At 38.0% G+C, this 19,455-nt stretch overlaps 1 pseudogene; it reads right to left on the bottom strand.

Annotated features, from left to right (window-relative positions):
• Positions 1-7,039: 7,039 nt before the first annotated feature.
• LOC126941093 (keratin, type II cytoskeletal 8-like) lies at positions 7,040-10,265 on the bottom strand (annotated as a pseudogene).
• Positions 10,266-19,455: the final 9,190 nt, after the last annotated feature.

The raw sequence follows: 19,455 nt of genomic DNA, 5'->3' as shown, positions 1-19,455 counted from the left end.
AAAGAACTATATGGGTTAATCTCACAAATTATGTTTAACAAATCACACACATATAGACCATACAAATAAGTAGTATGCATGGCATGATTCATTTTATATAAAACAAGAAAACATTGGGAAAATTCTGTCTTTTATGGTATTAGAAGTCAGGATATTCATTACTCTGATACAAATAATGATGTGAACCAAATTCACAGAGTCCTTTTGGGGGTGCTAATAATGTTTTTGTGTTGACCTGGAGGCTATGTATGGGTTTTTTCAGTGTGAGGAATTATGATACTTTTTTCTATATGTATATTACATTTGAATAAAAATGTTAATATATACTGAAAAAGAATTAACTGAACAAAGGCAAAGAAAGTAAGTAAAAGGAAGTTATTTTCTATGCAAATTGAAGCCTGTGAAAGTGGAGTGTTTATATTTCTAACAGCAAGATATAAGCAAGTAGGTGAACAAAAAGCAAAAGTGATATTTCCAAATGTTAGAAGGATCATTTCATCAAACACACATAACAATTATAGAAAGGTATATGCCTAATAACAGAGATTCAAAATAGATAAAGCAAAACAGAAATAAAGGAGAAAACAGACAAATCTATAATCACAGTTAGACTAGGACATGACTCTTATAGTTACTTATATCTAGACCAAAAAAAATCAGTAGTTGATGATGTGAACAACACTAGTACTACTTTGATAGAAATTTTTACATTTATATAATAGCACACCTTAGTGTAGAATACATCTTCTTTTTAAGAGCACATATTGCCTGGGTATGGTGGCTCACACCTGTAATTCTAACACTTTGGAAGGCTGAGGCGGGCAGATCGCTTGAGGTCAGGAGTTGGAGACCAGCCTGGCTAACATAGTGAAACCCTGTCTCTACTAAAAATACAAAATTTAGCCAGGTGTAGTGGCACGCCTGTAATCCCAACTACTCGGGAGTCCGAGGTGGGAGAATCACTTGAACCTGGGAAGTGGAGGTGGCAGTGTGCTCAGATTGTTCCACTGCCCTCCAGCCTAGGCAACAGAGCAAGACCCTGTCTCAGAAAGAAAAAAAAAAAAAAAAAAAAAAAAAAAACACTGGTAACATTAACTGAAAGAGACCATACACTGGAGAATGCTCAAAAATTTTCAAGATATATATATATTTTTTGAAACGGAGTCTGGCTCTGTCGCCAGGCTGGAGTGCAGTGGCCAGTCTTGGCTCACTGCAACCTCCACCTCCTGAGTTCAAGCAATTCTCCTGCCTCAGCCTCCTGAGTAGCTGAGACTACAGGTGCGTGCCACCATGCCTGGCTAATTTTTGTATTTTTAGTAGAGACGGGGTTTCATCATGTTGGCCAAAACGGTCTCGGTCTCTTGACCTCATGATCCGCTCACCTCAGCCTCCCAAAGTGCTGGGATCACAAGCATTAGTCACCGTGCCTGACCAAGTTGATTCCCTAAAAACAATGTAGTTAACTTAGAAATAAAAATTTCACAAATGAATAAAAGCTTAATATATTAGAATTTTTTTAAAAAATAGACTTCTAAATAACCTCTGCCAAAGATGAAATTACAGTGAAAAATTAAAAGTATTTTAAAATGAATGATAGAATCTCACGACATATTGTAATTTGTAGGATCATACTAAAGCAGTACTTACAGAGAAGTTTATAGTAAAATGCCAACATCAGGAAAAAAGATGACTCTAGAATTAATTATGTATGTCTACATCTTAAGAGGACAGAGAAAAGGTGAGCAAATTTAAGCCAAAGTAAGCAACAGGGAGAAATAAAGATGTGTGAAAGTTAGTGAAATAGGAAAGAAAATCATTTAAAATCCAAAAGTTGGTAGTTTGACAAGATTTATATGATTGATAAGCCCCTAATAATACTGATAAATATGGGAGTACAAGATAACATATCTCTATAGATATTAAAGGCAAATCCTAGGGAAATATTATGAGTCATGTTATGACATTAATTGGTCAACTTAGATGAAATTAATGCATTTCTTCAACTAAGCCATACAGACAAAAAACATAAAATATGAATAGCTCTATACTAACGAAAAAGTTATATTCTCAAAAATTAAAGATAATTCTAGACTCCTTATTTCATTGCTAAATTTTAATAAAAAACAACACCGGCCGGGCGCGGTGGCTCAAGCCTGTAATCCCAGCACTTTGGGAGGCCGAGGCGGGTGGATCACGAGGTCAGGAGATCGAGACTATCCTGGCTAACATGGTGAAACCCCGTCTCTACTAAAAATACAAAAAACTAGCTGGGCGTGGTGGCGGGCGCCTGTAGTCTCAGCTACTTGGGAGGCTGAGGCGGGAGAATGGCGTGAACCCGGGAGGCGGAGCTTGCAGTGAGCCGAGATCAGGCCACTGCACTCCAGCCTGGGAGACACAGCGAGACTCCGTCTCAAAAAAAATAAGATAAAATAAAATAAAATAAAATAAATAAATAAATAAAAAACACCACCATTCTTTGTTTTTTGTTGTTGTTGTTGTTGTTGTTTTAGACAGAGTCTCACTCTGTCACCCAGGCTGGAGGGCAGTGGCACAATCTTGGCTCACTGCAACCTCCACCTCTCATATTCAAGCAATTCTTCTGTCTCAGCCTCCCGAGTAACTTGGGTTACAGGTGCGCACCACCATGCCTGGCAAATTTTTGTATTTTTAGTAGTGATGGGGTTCGCCATGTTGGCCAGGCTTGTCTCAAACTCCTGACCTCAAGTGATCCACCTGCCTCGGCCTCCCAAAGTTCTGGAATTACAGGTGTGAGCCACCACTCCTGGCCAACAATACCATTCTTATAAGAATGTTTTCAGAAGAGACAGAAAATGCTTCCCATTTTATGAAATAAGCAATGCCTTGAAAAAGAGTGAAAAATACTTTAAAAATATATAAATTAATAATCTTCTTCATGAGAATGTACACACAATTCTCAGGAAAATATTAGCAAATTAAATCAAGCAATAAATACATTGTGGGGGGTGATCCTATGAATGTAAGATTTGTCTAAATTTTAAAAATCAATATATTCAATCGTACAGAATAAAACATATAACATAATCTAAATAGGTGCAGAAAAAAATATATGACAAGATGCAACAACATTTCATCAATCTTGGAATAGAAGGAACTTCATCAATCTGATAAAAGGGTATCTATGAAAAACTGGCGGCTAACGTCATTCTTAATAGTGAAACAGAGTGCTTTATTGTTAAGGATTCTCACACTCATCAGATCTATTCAACATTCAATCTAAAGAGTGAAATAAAGCAAGAATAATTTTTAAAATAAAAGCCTTAACAATTGAAAAGCAAACATAAAGCTAACACCAAAAATTGTCAGTGGACAAAATCCTAAACATTGTACAAAACATCTTATTACTAAATAAGCTAAATTAATACATAATTCCAGCTGCATCATAGGATACAAGGTCAAAGTACAACTATCAATTGTAGTTTTATGTACTAATACAATTGGAAAATAACCAGAATTCCATATCAAATAGCATCAAAAACATAATTTATCAGGAATTAATTTAAAAAGCAACCTCTCTACACTAAAAATGAAAAAAGGAAAACGTAAAAAATTAAAGAGTAAATAAATGTTAATTTAAAATGTAATACTCAGCAAAAACTACTTTGGAAAATAAAAATAAATAAATATTGTTTTTGCCAAATGAAAACAGCAGAAACACAGAAGCTGATAGTCTTTAAACTGAAAATTTATATACAATTTAAGTTAATATTTTATATGAAAACCATAATATAGTCATACATAATTTAAAATACATGTTATTTGAAAATATGACAAGTGACTGGTATCTGAAATTACAATGTTGCAAGTCATTGTCTAATAAGAGGGTAAGAGTACTAACTGGGCACAGAGAATGAAAAGCTGAGAAATGGAGTGGGAATGAGTGACACTGGCCGACTTTAAGTTCCTGGCTCCAGTTGAACCTGGTGCTCAGCTGCATGCTTTCCCACACACAGTTTAGCTCTTTTAAAAAAGTTATTATTAATAACAACAAATGATAGGAGCTCCTAGCATTTGAAGTAACAGAAAAGTTATTTTTATTTCTAGTTTGGGCCTGATCTTTTGGGACTAATGGAAGCTTCGAGTTACTTAAATAAATAAATAAAATATGAGGATTACCATATCTACTTGGAAAGATGCTTGTGGGCATTAGAAACAATATAAGGAAAATATTGTTATTGCACTGTTGCTATATAGCATCTTTGTACTTAGAAGTCAAACATAAATGTGACTCTCTCTTTCCCCAAAATATGAGGGAAAATGAGGTGGAAAATGAGCTCCCAGCCATGATCGAAAGTTGTTTGTGCTGCATTGAGTCTCTGAGTGTTTTATGACCTTGCCCTGTTCTTGAGTTCAGGATAAAATCTAAGTGCAGTTTAGTTGACTCTGCAAGTGCTTAAATGCCACTCTGGGGTGTCTCATGCAAAGCTTCAAACATTTGAATCTCAGACATGAAATATAATTTGCTTGAGGACATAAAATTTTCCTTGGAAAACTAATTTGTGCCATTGGCAATGCACAAGATGAATAAGGAAATGTTTGTGCTTCACAGCAGTGCAAAAGAAAGGAAGTGAGAAATGCATGTGTGGGCAGATGGCAAACTGGAGTCCATCTTAGCACTAATTTCATGCTCAATTTTTTTTTTTTTTTTTTTTTTTTTTTTTTTTTTTTTTTTTTTGAGGCAGAGTCTCACTTGGTCACCCAGGCTGGAGTGCAGTGGCACAATCTCCACTCACTGCAACCTCTGTCTCCTGGTGATTCTCCTGCCTCAGTCTCCTCAGTAGCTGGAATGACAGGTGCACGCCACCACTCCCAGCTACATTTTTTTTTTGTATTTTTAGTGGAAAGAGGGTTTCCCCAAGTTGGCCAGGCTGGTCTTGAACTCCTGACCTCGGGTGATCCACCCACTTTGGCCTCCCACAGTGCTGGGATTACAGGCGTGAGCAACCTTATTCCTGGCCAAAATTCTTAAATTTGATTCTACCCCAGATTTAAACAATTTCCTAATTTTCCCCTACCTGCCCCCCAAACTCTCAACTAATTATTCAGATATGTCTTATGATAACTCTCAAGCCCCTAAAAGAAATGCAAAACATAGTTTGAGGTGATATTTCAATAGAGGAAATAGTCTCACCTAATGATTCCAGAAATAGCAAAGTTTTCGGGAGCATCAATAAGAGGAAACAGATCTTAAACATATTAGAACGTAGATCTCCAGCCCATCACATTCAACCAGTCTGGATGTACCAGTTGAACTGAAAATCTGGCTAAAAGGGGCTTCTGCAAGAAACATCAGAGTTGCACATCAATTGCATCATTTCATAGCACATCAGGATTGCTTAGATATGACCTGAAGATTTTGAAGTCCAAGGGTATAGATCGTCTTCTCCAAATGTCATCCTACACCATCTACTGAATCTTTAGGTTGGATAAAGTCTTAGATGTTAAATGTGTCCGTCAAGTCATCTTTCCTTTAGTATTCCTGAGAAGTGGTCTATAGGCTTAGGCTTAAATGCTTTCAGTAACAGGTTGCTTATTGATTTGACAAGGCAGATTGTTCCTTGCTTAGACAGCTCTCATTATTGAAAAGTTCTTCCTCAAATTGAGGCAAAAATCAGACTCCCTGTAAATTCCACCCAGTGGTCCTCAACCTGCTTTCCAGTGCAATAGAGAATGAATTGACTCTTCCCCTTCAAATGACAGCCCTTTGTGTGGGCAGGCTGACTCTCAGTTGACTGTGCAGTATAGGGTGACATGGCACTGTCATTTAGGCTGAAAGCCTGGGTTCAATTTTCCAGTCTTAGCTGTCACTTCCTAATGCCAAATCACTTATATATCTGAGCCTTGGAGACTTGGGCTGCAAATCTATATAATGTAGATAAGGATATATGTGTTACACCTTTCCTTTGGTTCTTGCATGAATTACATTGAGAAAATCTGTGTGAATGTACTTTCAACTCTTATATACGCTGCAAAAAGAAGACATTGCTAGTGAATCTTAATTCACACTAAATAGTCCATCTTTATTTTCCTGGAGAAGTTAACTTTCATTGTTCTCATATTTATTAGATTTTCTTCAGTGAAACGTTTCAGTGCTAAAGTCATGTTCTCTCTAATTGCCACTGCTCTGGTTAATCCAGCTACCTTTCTTTTCCTTTAGAAAGCATATAGGGCTAAGTTTTATCAAGCCACATGACACAGTATTCTCTCACTCTAGTTATTTTGTTCACTTATCTGAAGCTGAGTGTTTATGTATCATAGAAAGTATACTTTTCTTATTCTTAATCCATATTTAAATTATCTTCAGTGTAAATAAGTTCATAGCAATAAGGTATGATATTAAAGCCAAAGAGGAAAAACATTTGCTAAGAGTCCAGGACATCTAATTTGTGCTTATTTTCTCTAAATTTTCTTTTTCTTTTTTTTTTTTTTTTTTTTTTTTTTTTTTTTTCCTGAGATGGAGTCTCACTCTGTCACCAGGCTGGACTACAGTGGCAAGGCGATGTTGGCTCACTGCAACCTCCAACTCCCTGGTTCAAGTGATTCTTCTGCCTCAGCCTCCCTTTAGCTGGAATTATAGAGATGTGCCACCATGTCCAGCTAATTTTTTTATTTTAAGTAGAGATAGGGTTTCACCATGTTGGACAGGATGCTCTCTGGATCTTCAGATCTCGCGATCCGCCCACCTCGGCCTGCCAAAGTGCTGGGATTACAGAAGTGAGCCACCATGCCCGGCCTATTTTCTCTAAATTGTCTATTGATTTCTTAATTGTAAGCCATGTTTAGCTTTGGGGAAAAAAAAAAAAAAAAGGAATTGTTTTGTAGTGGGAGCATGGGCAAGAGGGGTACCCCAGGCAGAAAACTCCCCCGCGGGTGGGCTGAGGGCGACGGCTAAGCCTCAGGTGGGCCTCCTGTTCCCTGTGCTCTCCTGCACAGCAGCCTTTCTCATGGACTCTGGGGCAGCCGCAGGAAGGGTAGGCTGGCGGGGGGCTGCCATGGCTCTTCACTTGGGCAGGACATCAGAGGACTCGGACACCAGCTTCTTATTGCAAGTCTCGACCTTCTTCACAACCACAGCCCTGGTGGAGCTGATGCAGCTGAAGGAGCTGGAGCCCAGGCCGGGGCTTGTGAGGCCCCCGTCAGCTGAGCTCAGCCCACCAGCCTAGCCACTGGTGGTCTTCGTATAGATACTCATGTTCTGCATCCCAGACTCCAGCTGACTTTCCTCGCCCTCCAGCAGCTTCGTGTAGGTGGCGATCTCAATGTCCAGGGCCAGCTTAACGTTCATCAGCGCCTGGTACTCACGTAGCTGCTGCGCCATATCCTGCTTGGCTGGCTGCAGGGCGGCCTCCAGCTCGGACAACGTGGTGTTGGCATCCTTAACGACCAGCTCCCCGCAGCTGCTCAGCATCTGCAATGGCGGCCTCTGGGAAAGCCCTCTGGCCTTTGAGGCCCTCAGTCTCAGCCTGCAGTTGGCTCATGTTCCGATTCATCTTGAAGATCTCCGTCTTCGTACGATGCAGGTCATCCCCATGCTTCCCAGCCAGGGTCTGCAGCTCCTCATGCTTGATCTGGTACATGCTCTCAGCCTCAGCCCCGCTGCGTTGGCAATCTCCTTGTACTGCACCTTGACCTCGGCTATGATGCTGTCCATGTCCAGGGAGCAGCTGTTGTCCATGGACAGCACCACAGTATGTCTGAGATCTGGGGCTGCAGCTCCCGGATCTCCTCTTCATATAGCTGCCTGAGGAAATTGATCTCCTCAGTCAGTCCTTCCAGGCGAAACTTCAGCTCTACCTTGTTCATATAAGCTTCATCCACATCCTTCTTGATGGGGACAAATTCATTCTCTATCTCTGAAGGATTACTGATGTCATCCTCATACTTGTTCTTGAAGTGCTCCACCAGCCCCTGCATGTTGCCAAGCTCAGCCTCCAGCTTCTCCTAGGCCAGAGTCTCCAGCTGCCACCTAAGGTTGTTGATGTAGCTCTGTAACATGTTGTCCACATTGCTCTGAACCATCTTCTGCTGCTGCAGGAGGCTCCACTTGGTCTCCAGCATCTTGTTCTGCTGCTCTAGCAGCCATACCTTGTTGATGAAGGAGGCAAACTGGTTGTTAAGGGTCTTGATCTGCTCTTTCTCCTGGGTGCACATGGCCTGGTTGTTGGGGTCCCCACCTCCAGGTTCAGTAGGCTCTGGTTGACCATGACCACAGTGATGGTCCCATACTGCTGGCTGGCCATAGCCTTCGCCCAGGCCACCCGTGAAGCTGCTGCTGCCCACTCAGGAGAAGCTCAAGGAGCTGATGGGGCACCGGGCCCACTCGTGTAGGAGTATTCTGCTGAAGGCCAGGGGGCCAGAGGTGGACACCTTGTAGAACTTCTGGGTCACCCTGATGGAAATAGTGGAGGCAGGAGTGGAGGCGGGTAGGCTGAACCAGGAGGAGATTTGAGAAGGAGCAAAGAAGCTGCTTCTAGGTCCATGTTTAAATCTCAAACACAGAAATATCTGCTTGAGAAATGAGCTAAGCTAAAGTTTAGAGGTTTAATGACTATAATTTCTTTATAGTAAATGACTCAGGACAGTAACGTAATCAGCAAGATTTATGATCCACTTAAAACACATGTGGCTTTGTTCATCATTTCTAGGGAAACATGATTATTAAATCTGATAATATTTGCATATGTAAACTATTATAATTAGGTAAAATTTTCCTCCTTCTAATTCTAAAGGGCATTCACCAGAAGTACTAAGAAAGATTAAACTGTCAGATGTAAGTTACATCATAAAATACATGTAAATTAAGGTGTTCCATATTTTGTTTTGAACATATAACAACGACGCACTAATAGAAAAAATTGTTAATAGAAATACAGATCAACTAAATTTTAGAAAAAGAAAAAAGTGAGAATCAACATGAAAATTTTTAAAATATGAAGAATTAACATCTAGAATTTTCATTAATATTGAGAAATATCAGTGAAATGGTCTCAAACCACCAAAACCCGAAGTTCAAGGTTACGTGCATGACTTTGGGGCACATTTTACAGGCAGAATACAGCATGGATCAAAATTGGGCAAAAAAGCATAAATGATGGCTGATCCTAGAAGTCAAAATGATTTGGTTACCAAAAACTAGCAAACAGAAATGATCAGCAGTATTCCAACTCTAAAAAGTTTCTTATTGGCAAACCCAATATTAATGCATTAGGAAACAGGGACATGTAGAAAGTAATCAAATGAAAAATCATTCCAGAAACTCAGATAAGCAGCAGGGCATCTGGGGTAGAAACAGGAATTGGGAAAATCTGGGTGCCTCAGTTACAATTAGATTCAGCTGCATAGGATGGAAAACTTCAATTAAAAAGTAGTTTAAACATAATAAAAGTTGATCTGTTTCACTTTTTTTTTTTAAACAAATAAACAAATATAGGCAATTCAGGACTATTATGAGTAATCCACAAAGTTATCAGTTTATTCCATCTCATCCTCCCTAGGAAAAGACTCTTGTCTTAATGGTTACAAATGACTGCTGGAGCTTCAGACATCACATAAGCATTTCAAGACATAAGATAGATAATAAGAACAGAGTTCCTTCTCCGTTTAAGGACTCTACCCAGAAACTACACAAAACATGTTCAGTTTCATTTTATTAGACAAAGGGCAGTTATATGGCAACACGTTTATTTGCAAGGCAAACTGGGAAATGTGCCCAGGTAAACTTAGGGGAAAATGGATATTAGGAGGCAAAGGGCAAACAAATTTAAAATCTGGGTCTGCCATATTCCAGCGACTGAGGCTATAATCCCTGCAGCACTGTTTCTCTGAGCATGAACAAGAGTAAAAGGCTGACATTCCGAACAGGATGTCTTTGATAACTGGGGCAATTCCTCCTCAGTCAAATAGTTTATAAACATACCCTGTTAAGCACAGGGTTCGTTTTAGAATATAAGAATCTTAGGATCTACAAGTCAGAGAATGTGTATGAAAGAGAATGATGAGGGAATGGACGAATATCCAAGTCTGGAGAAAAAGAAGAGGAATTAATAAGTGACAAAGGTAGAGATGGAGGATAGGAAAGGAGAGAGGGAGGAAAAAATAGATTCAAAGAATTTAAAAGGATGAGTGAATATGGAAAAGGAAAAAAGGAGCAAGATGAAAAAAATGCACGCACCACTTTACCTGTGAAGGATTTCTGCCTTCAGCTCATTCTCTGTCACTATCAACATGGCTGGAAATATTATTCCTTTATAGGCAATGCATGAGTTTACATAGACAAAAAATAATTTAAAATGAAAATGACCATGGAAGTTTTGTGATTCATTTGGAAGAGAAATTCCAAGCATTTCATTTATTATGAAAAAGAACACTGCAGCTCCCCAGTCTTATGACAAATGTCTTTGTGTGCTGGGTCTGACCTGGCAGTCAAGCAGGACAATCTAAAATATACAGTGAGAGGGAAGAAAATGAAATAAAGAATAAAAGAAATGGAGCAATTACATTTTTATCTCATGTAGAATCTGTAATAATCGCTGTAATCTAAAAGCTTTTAGGTCTAACTTTTGTTTGATGGCTGGATTTGCACTGACACTTGTAAAGAAATGAGAAGCAATACATCCTCCTTCTTGGTAATGGTTGGATGCAGAATAAAACTATCAGAAAATTTCGGCACTTCTGGCGTTCAGGCCTTGAGTAAATTAGTTGCAACATCTTAGACCATTAGAATGATTACAGCAGACTGTAATACATGGTAATAGAAGGCCTAGGGCTGTAAAATTCCTTGATAATGTTTAGTTATGTGCCACTCTGTAGTACCTAGAAATAATTAAGAGAGTTAGTGAGAAAGTACAACTAGTAGTTGGATAGCTATCTCCAATTCAGTGAATTTCAACAGCTGTAACTGTTCTTAAGACTTTCTATTATGAAACCACCAAGAAAAAGATCACAATCTTCTTTTCTTGGCATTTTCCTTAGAAGGGTCTAAATGAGAAGTTTAAATACAATTCCTTTTCAGATCTTAATTAAACCAAACATTCTGGATGTGGCAGAAATAAACAAAAGAGCCCTTAAACTCTTTATTGAATGCTTTACATTCAGTAAAGGACTTAGGGCCCAGTGGTAAGCTTTGAGAATACAAGGTCAGTGATACGGACAAGGCGTCCATGCAAAGTGCTTAAAGTCCTATATCTTGGCTTATACCCACGTATTAATATATGGATAGAAAGAACATAATATGTGGCTCCATGGTCAGGAAATCAAGGGAAATTTGTGGGGAACTGTAAGTCACTGTCATTGAAAGTTTGAAGGGAATGGGAACTCAGATGTCTCCTGAATCCAAAACTTACCAAGGCAAAAGTTTTGGGAGGTGCTTTTATCATTACTCCATCAACTCTCCTGGAAACTGGAATCTCTGTTCAGTCTAGATGGCAAGGGCCGTCCTGATTTGAAAATGATGTCTTGGACTTAGTTGAGGGTATCTGTAGTCATTTTCACTATGTTTCATTCAGCAAGTAATACAAATGATACCCTCTCAATCCAGGATATTGCCGGGCCAGTGAATGGCTGCCAGTGCTATCCTTCCCCTGGAGAGGAAAGCACAATGTTTCAAGACCTCTTCAACCTGCAGTGAGGAAGGAATGCACCAGTTCAGAGCAAATGGTGGGCTCATTTCCATCCACACAGGTTTAGGATAGGGCAAAGGGCAGAGAATAGGCAACTCAGCCTAGATCATCTATATCTGACATCCAGTTTCTGTATTCATAACTTCTTGGGAAGCCAGTTTACATCACCTAGTTTTTTTCCTTGTTCAAAAATCAGGAATCAAAGTTTCAGTGTGTCAGATTTGGTCCTGGCTTTCCACAATGTACTCCTAGGCTGAAGTCATAAGAAGGGATCATCTCTAATTTTTATCCAATTTCTAACAATTCCAAGTTCATAAGAAGGGATCTTGTATTCTCAACCAATTTGTAACAATTCCAAGTGATATATATATATATGGGCATTAGCTCTACCAAGTGGTATTAGCATATTCATTTCTATATTCTAAATTATTAAAATGTCAAAATAACACATATATAACAGGTGACATTATGAATGTTAATGCTAACCCTCCCACTGCTAAAAATTGACCTTTAAAACTAACATCATACTGGTATATTCTGTTTTATATACATTCCCTCAGCCAAGTCTTGTGTAGCCAGTGCTTCAGTTGCAAGCGAATCCTGAAACAATTGTGAATCTGGATGCATTTCATGCTTTGCCCCTAAGTTTAGTTGTATTTGCGCTGCCCCCTGTAGGCAAGTTTTCAAGCACGGAGAGTTGGTTAAACTCACTGAAAACCTCACTGTTAAGGATCTCAAGCGACTTGTGGGGATTATCATTATAAATCTCAGGTTGAAAATTGATCTGGATGTGGCACTCGGAACCATAGCACTTACAGTATGACCATGTGATTCTTCCAGCTCAGCCTGACAATATCATCTTCTCCACAGAAATAAGAGGATGCCAAGATTTCACCTTCTGCAATTTTGTCAAAGCAATCTTCTCCTGTCTCTGTTTCTTATTGTGTTTTGTGGTTTCTCTGAAATTCCCTTTTACTCCACATCTTTTGACCCCTGATTTCTTATCATTGCTGTGACAACAGCTCACATTTGTATAATGTCTCTTTCTCCTGTGAAACAGAAAAGACAGAAATTATTTGTAACTCTCCAAGAATTTTTGAAACATCATCCATCTGATATGGGGGCAAATGCAGCAAAAAAACAAACAAAAAACTGAAATTATTTGCTCAAGATGGTGCCATAAGAAGCATTCGCTCCCAGGGCCCAAAAGATGTGTGGTGAATAGGAGGCAAACCCTTGCACAGGGGCTCAGAGGGCCAGATTCCTATATTGCCCCATTAACTATTTAATCTCTCTGAGCTAATTTCCCTTAAGTAAAAAAAGACAAATTCTCCTCTGCCCACCATATACTAATATGGATAAAGGTAATAACTATGTAGAGAAAAGATTTGCAAACCTTTCAGTGATAAAAATATGAGCTATTACTATTTGTAAACATTGCACCCAAGAATTAAAGATGTTTGTTTTTTAAAGTTTTTCCATGTTCTATGTAAAATCTAAGAGCATCTGCAACAGTTGTGCTTCAGAGAAAGACAAAAAAGAAAAGCCGTTACCTTTTTCACATGTATCCATTTTGTTAAATAATTAATAGAAAATCATACATATTCCTTTATACACCAATCCAGTTATGCTTTCAAAAAACCCTGATCACTTCCATCAATTTGTACTCATGATATATTTCCTTTGGAAATTTACAAACACACAATGCACAATATATTTTTCTCTCAGCAGTTTGTTCTGAAAGTCTACTCAAGATTTTTATCATTTTATCTACTTTATTTATAAGTGTATCCTGTTATCATATACAGTCACATGTTGCTTAATGATAGCATACATTCTGAGAAATGCATTGTTACAGAATTTTTTTATTTTGCACACACCATAGAGGGTACTTACAGAAACCTAGATGATGTGGTCTATTTCTCCTAAGCTACAAACCTATACAGCATGTTACTGTACTAAATATTGTAGATAATTAAAGCACAGTGATAAATATTTGTGTAACTAAACAGGAAAGGTACAACAAAGTTATGGTTAAAACAATGTTTAAATGGAACACCTGGATAGGACACTTACCATAAATGGAGCTTGTAGGACTGGACGTTGCTCTGGATGAGTCAATGAGGGAGAGGTGAGCCAATGTGAAGCCCTGGATATTACTGGAGACTAATACAGACTTTATAAACACTGTACACCTAGGCTACACTAAATTTATTTTTAAAATAAAGTAATTATGCTATGATGTCACTAGGTGATAGAAAATTTTCAGCTCTATTACAGTCTTATAGGGCCACTTTTGTCATCTATGAGGTCTATCCTTTAACAAAACATTGTTATGTGGTACATGACCCTATTATCAAAAAGTGGAGTTAATAAAAAGACACAGATTCAAAGATCTACACATGTTGAGTAGAATAAACAAGGGGATACATTGCATAGCATTTTCTTGACTGCTCTGGCTAGGAGGGGCTTACAGAGAAGCCAACCAATTTCTTCCTTTCACAGGAGTCTGTAGAAACAGAATTATTGGGAATGTGAAGATGGTACAAAAATCTTAGAATTTGTCTAATCGAAGCATGTGTAGCTCTATTCAGAAATGTTCTATTTTGTACTTTGATATTTTCTCCCTCCCTAGTCACACCCACACAAACGCAGCCTATCACAGGCTTGATTGAACCTGCATCATATATTTTCGAGAAAATATTTTGGAAATGGTGACAATTTCATACAATCACCTAGATGTCTGTATCTATAGAAATCTGAAGCATTGTCTGAAGCAAAAACAAAGATAACCAGATGACTTCCTTGTTTATTATCATGCAATCAGCTATTTTAAATAATAATCATGATTCTTTCCTTAGTCTCCTTTCACTAATTTATTGAGGAAAAAACACCTATAACAAGCCCCAAATTGCTCCCAGCTCCCCAAATAATATCACAGCTTCTATCTCAAAAGTTACATAACAGAATGATTATCAAAAAAAATTATAATTTGACACTAAATGGCCCTAAGGGCAATAGATACTAAAGAGATTTTTAAAAATATATTAGTACATGGAAGTAAAGCTTTAAAATTACTTGATGTACTCAAAAGGCATATTATAATAGTTACTGCCCCAAATGAAAACAAAAGAATATGAATCTAGGTCTATGTCTTTATTTAAAAAAAAATAGTTTATAAGCTGATTGAAATAAGTATGGGTATATCTGTCCACAGTCCATGTGAAATCAAGATCTAATAAAATGTTGCATAAAACAGTACTTGTTACAAGCTCAAGGAAAAGCAAACTCAGCAGACATGAAGAAAAGTTCTGGCACACTATTATGTTGGTGCAAAAGTAATTGCAGTTTTTAAAATTTGCCATTAAAATGGCAAAACCACAATTACTTTTGCACCTATTAGGTAGGTTACAAAGATGCTGTTATCATTAGCACTGTAATAGAATCCACGCTGATCTGTTCTTGTGTTTCTTTTTTCTGGGGGTTGAGGGGCACGTAGAATGGAAATAGTCAATGAACATGGCCATAACATTAGAGTGATGGCTTTTAATATGAACATAGCTACACTTCTGTTTATATCTCTCCCTGTTGGTGCATGACTCAAAGGCTGTCCCATTCTGGAGCCAGTGATACATCAAACACTTACGTTAACCAACTTTCTTTCAAAAGAAAATTATTTATTCAACATGTATTTACTTAACCATAGCCATGTGCCAGGTATTCCACTGACTACTGGGTAAATGAGTCCATAGTAGTGAAAAATAAATGCAGTTTCTGCAACCAAGGAGTTCACATCTTTACATCAAGCCAGATTCACACCTCAGTAATTTACTATGATTGAAATGTGCAGTGGGTATCAGGAAACATGTATCAGTTATTTCCTTTTATTTTAATCTGCTATGTATTATTATTACTATTTAAATTGTTAGCTTCAGGGATACATGTGTAGGTTTGTCATATAGGTAAGTTACATGACACAGGGGTTTGGCATACAGATTATTTCATCATCCAGGTAATAAGCATAGTATCTCATAAGTAATTTTTAGATCCTCTCTCCTCTCTTCCCACACTCTACCCTTAAGTATGCCTCAGTGTCTATTGTGTTCCCTTTTTGTATCCATGTGTACTCACTGTTTAGCTTCCACTTATAAGTAAGAACATGTGGTATTTTGTTTTCTGTTTCTTTTAATTAGCTTAGAATAATAGCCTCCAGCTGCATTGATGTTGTTGCAAAGTTCATGATCTCATTTTTAGTGATTGCATAATATTCCATGGTGTATATGTACCACATTTTCTTTATCCATTCTATATTGATGGGCATTAAGTTGGTTCCATGTCTTTGCTATTGTCAAGAGTGCTGCAATTAAAGAATTCGTTTTAGTGTTTCTCATAGGACAAGTCTGGTGTTGATAAAATACCTCAGGTTTTGTTTGTCAGGAAGTCTTTATTTCTCCTTCATGTTTGAAGGATATTTGTGCCAGATATATTCTGTGTTAAGAGATGTTTCCTTCAGCAAGTGAAATATGTCATGCCACTCTTTCTTGGCCTTTAAACCTTCCAGACCTATTGCAGCTCCTTTGCAAGTTATTTGTTTCTTTTATTTTGTTGCTTTTAGAATCCTTCTTTATCCTTTACCTTTGGGAGTTTGATTTAAATGCCTTGAGGTAGTGTTCTTTGAGTTAAATCTGCATAGTGTTCTATAAACTTCTTTTGCTTGAATGTTAATATGTTTTCCTCAGTTTGGGAAGTTCTCTGTTATCTCTTTTAAAAATATTTTCTACCCTTATCTCTTTCTCTACCCCTTCCCGTAATGGGTTAACCCATAAATGCTTACGGCCAATAACTCAAAGATTTGATCTTTTGAGAGAATTTTCTAGATCTTGTGTGTTTCATTCTTTCTTATTTTTTTGTCTCCTCTGACTGTGTATTTTCAAATACCCTCTCTTCAAGTTCACTAATTATTTATTCTCCTTAATCAATTCTGCCAATAAGAGATTCTGATGCCTTCTTCAATATCTCAGTTGCATTTTTCAACTCCAGAATGTTTGCTTGATTCTTTTTAATTATTTCAATCTCTTTATTAAATGTATCTAATCAAATTCTGAATTCCTTTTCTGTGTTATCTTAATTTTTTTGTCTTTTTAAAAAATCTCAATAGTTTGGGGGAACATGTGGTGTTTGGTTACATGGATAATTTCTTTAGTGGTGGTTTCTGAGATTTTGGTGCACCTGTTTCCCAAGCAGTGTACACTATACTCAATGAGTGGTCTTTTAACCTTTGCCCCCCTCCCACTCTTACCCCTGAGTCCACAGAGTTCACTTTATAATTCTTATACCTTCGTGTTCTCATAACTTAGCTCTCATTCATAAGTGAGAACACACAATGTTTCGTTTTCTATTTCTGAGTTATTTCACTTAGAATAATGGTCTCCAACTCCATCCAGGTTGCTGCAAATGTCATTATTTCATTCTTTTTTATGGTTAAGTAGTATTTCATGATGTGCGTGTGTGTGTGTGTGTGTGTGTGTGTATCACATTTTCTTTAATTTTCTTTATCCACTTGTTGATTGATAGGCATTTGGGCTGTTTTCATATTTTTACAATTGTCAATTGCACTGCTATAAACATGCATGTACAAGTTTCTTTTTTATATAGCGACTTATTTTACTCTAGGTGGATACCCAGTAGTGAAATTGCTGGATCAAATGGTAGATCTACTTTTAGTTCTTTAAGGAATCTCCATACTGTTTTCCATATTGGTTGTACTAGTTCACATTCCCATGAGCATAGGAAAAGTGTTCCCTTTTCACTACATCCATGCCAACATCTATTATTTTTTAATATTTTGATTATGGCCATTCTTACAGGAGTAAGGTGATATCTCATTGTGGTTTTGATTTGTACTTCCCTTATAAATAGTGATGTTGAGCATTTCCCATATACTTTTTGGTGATTTGTGTATCTTCTTTTGAGAATATCTATTCATGTCCTTATCCCACTTTTTGATGAGATTATTTGGGGATTTTGCTGATTTGTTTGAGTTCCTTGTAGATTCTGGTAATTAGTCCTTTTTTTAATGCATAGTTTGTGAAAATTCTCTCCCACTCTGTGGGTTGTTTATTTTCTCTGCTGGTTATTTCTTTTGCTGTGCAGAGCTTTTTAGTCTAATTAACTCCCATCTATTTATCTTTGTTGCATTTGTTTTGGGGTTCTTCATCATAAACTCTTTGCCTAAGCCAATGTCTAAAATAGTTTTTCTGATATCTTCTAGAAATTTTATGTTTTCAGGTCTTAGGTTTAAGTCTTTGATCCATCTTGAGTTGATTTTTGTATAAGGTGAGACATGAGGATCCAATTTTATTCTTCTACATGTGGCTTGCCAGTTATCTCAGCATCATTTTAATTGAATAGGGGGTCCTTTTCCCAGTTTACGTTTTTTTTTCTTTTTTTTTTTTTTTTTTTTTTTGCATTTTTGAAGATCAGTTGACTGTGAGTATTCAAATAGCACATCAAAAAAATTATCCACCATGATCAAGTGGGTTTCATACCAGAGATGCAGGCATGGTTTAACATACACAATTCAATAAATGTGATACACCACATAAACAGAATTAAAAACAAAAATCATATTATTACCTCAATAGAGATGCATAAAAAGCATTTGACAAAATCCAGCATCCCTTTATGATTAAAACCCTCTTCAAAATCGGCATAGAAGGGACATATTTTAAGGTAATAAAAGCTATCTATGACAAACTCACAGTCAACATTATACTTAGGGGGAAAAGTTGAAAGTGGTAGAAACTCTTGTCCTCTTCCTTTACTTTCTCCCAAACAGAGTCTCTGTCTACCTGCTGAGCTGCCTGAAGCTAGACATAAACACCTCTGTGGCCACTACCACTGAGACTACACTGGGTCAGAACTGAAGCCGGCACAGCACTTGGTCTCAACCAAAGCCCAGTGTAACAACTACCTGGCTACTGCTTATGTTTGCTCAAGGCCCTAGAACTCTATAATCAGCAGGTGACAAAACCAACCAGGCTTGTCTTTTTCATCAGGGTAGTGAGTTCCCTCAGTCCTCAGGTGGGTCCACAAGTACTATCTGGAAGCCAGGGAGTGGAATCAAAAACCTTAGAAATCTGCCTGTTATTCTATTGTATTGAGGCTAAGGTGTCACTCAAACCACGAGATAATATTTTTCCTACTCTTCCCTCCCTTTTCCCCAGGCAGAGGAGCCTTTCCTCATGTCCACCACCACCAGAAACTCAAGAGAGGTACTACCAGGCTATCACAGATGTTCACTTAAAGACCTCAAGGGCTCTTCAGTCATCCTGTAGTGAAGCCATCAGGCCTAGAACTCACCCTTCAGGGCAGTGAGCTCCCTTTTGGCCCAGGACATGTTGAGAGATGCCATCCAAGAGCCAAGGTCTAGAATCAGGGAAGTCAGTAGCCCTCTTGGTGCTCTACCCAATGTGGCCAAGCTGGTACCTGAAGCCAGCATCTGTCAGAGACTCACCCAAGGCCCATGATTAACTACCTAGGTATTGCTGCTGGTTCTTCAAGGCCCAATGGCATTTTTGTCAGCATGTTCTGGCTTCTTTCCTTAAGGTAGCAAGTTCTCATCTGGTCTAGGGTATGTCTAGATATGTTGTTCAGGAGCTAGGGCCTGGAATGGGGGACTCATGACTCTTCCCAGTGCCCTATCCTAATATGACTGACCTGGTATCCAAGATGCAAGACAAAGTCCTCCTTACTTGTCACTTTTGTTGCTGCAAACTGTGCTGCCTGGGTTTGTTGG

Source organism: Macaca thibetana, chromosome 18 (assembly GCF_024542745.1).
Source record: "Macaca thibetana thibetana isolate TM-01 chromosome 18, ASM2454274v1, whole genome shotgun sequence".
NCBI classification, from domain to species: domain Eukaryota; kingdom Metazoa; phylum Chordata; class Mammalia; order Primates; family Cercopithecidae; genus Macaca; species Macaca thibetana.
Note: the sequence above shows the minus strand (reverse complement) of the source record. Positions and strands in the feature narration are given on the sequence as shown.